Raw genomic sequence first — 1,739 nt, forward strand, 5'->3', positions numbered from 1 at the left:
AGCCAGACCACACAGAAGAGACTATTCTGTCCATCCTACCATGTGTTTGAGCTCTTTGAAGGACCTGTATATTTAATAGAGATAGGAGATTTTTTTTTCCTGAGGGTCGTGAGTCTTTGAAACTCTCTTCCTCAAAAGGTAGTGGAAGCAAAGTCATTGAATATTTTTTGAGGCAGAGCTAGGGAGATTCTTGATTAATAAGGGTGTGAAAGGTTATCAAGGATAGGCAAGAATGTGGAGTTTGGGTAACCACCAGGTCAACCATGAATGTATTTAATTGGGCAGCAGGCTCAAGGGGCTGAGGGGTCTACTTCCTAATTCATTGTTTCATAATAAGCCCCATTTTCTCTGCTCACTTCTCATTGTCCCGAAAACATTTTGTTCCAGTATTTATCTAATTCCTTTTTGAAAGTTATTTGCTCCCACTGCCCTTCACCCGCATTCCAGATCACCAAAACTCACTACATAAAAAATATTTCTCAAATTGCCTCTCGTTCTTTTGCCGATTATTTTAATCCTTCGTCATTCAGTTAGCGCCTGTCCTACCAGGAGAAACCTCGGGCGAAATTCTCCCCCCCCCCCACGACGGGTGGGAGAATAGGGGGAGGGCCTTCCCGACTTTTTTGACGCCCTCCCGCTATTCTCCCCCCCCCCCCCCCCCCCCCCCCCCCCCCCCCCCCGCCGAAATCCCGACACGAATCGCTGCCGCCGTTTTTTTTACGGCCGGCAGCGATTCTCAGCTGTTAGATGGGCCGAAGTCCCAGCCCTTTACGACCTTTTTACGAACGGCAAACACACCTGGTCCTGCCGTTCGTAAAAACGTCGTGACAAACTCGCAAAAAATAACCATGGCACCGATTGGCACGGCAGTACCACGGCCGTGCCAAGGGTGCCATGGGCCCGCGATCGGTGGGCACCGATCGCGGGCAGCGGGCCCGATGCCCGCGCACTATTTGTCCTTCCGCCGCCCCGCAGCATCAATACGCGGGGCGGCTGAGGGGCAACCCGGCCCGCGCATGCGCGGGTTTCGCGCAAAAACGCGATGACGTCACCCGCGCATGCGCGGGTGGAGTCTTCCCACCCGCGCATGCGCGGCTGACGTCATATGACGCGTCAGCCGGCGCTAACTCCGGCAAGCGGGCTTAACGATTTTCGTTAAGCCCGACTTGTCGGAGCCTCCGACGTCGGGCTGCTAGCCCCGACGGGGGACCAGAATCGGTCCCCCGTCGGGAAGGGACGCGCTGCCGTAAAACCCGCCCGGGTTTTACGGCAGTTTTACGATTTCTCCCGTTTTGGGAGAATTTCGCCCCTCTTTCTTCCTCTTTATCAATCATTCAGTTAAATCTCTCACAGAATATTGGAATATATAACACATTACTGTGCTGGCTGCTGAAGAGCTATCGGCTAATCCTGTGCTCCAGACCTCCAGCCCGGTAGGTTACTGCACTGTAAGTGCATAGCCAAGTGATTTTAAAATGTGATATGGGATTCTCTCTCTGCCACCCTTTCAGCCAGTGAGTTCAAGATCCCCTCCACACTCTGGGTGAAAACAATTAGTGCTCAACTCCTCTCCAATCAGTTCATCAATTACTTTAACTCTGTGATCCCTGGTCGTTGATCTTTCTGCTAAGGGAAATTGCTCGTTCTTGTTCTTGGGTGGCACGGTGACACAGTGATTAGTACTGCTGCTTCATAGCACCAGGAACCCAGGTTTGACTTTAGCCTGGTGACTGTCTGCG

This window comes from Scyliorhinus canicula, chromosome 4 (assembly GCF_902713615.1).
Source record: "Scyliorhinus canicula chromosome 4, sScyCan1.1, whole genome shotgun sequence".
NCBI classification, from domain to species: domain Eukaryota; kingdom Metazoa; phylum Chordata; class Chondrichthyes; order Carcharhiniformes; family Scyliorhinidae; genus Scyliorhinus; species Scyliorhinus canicula.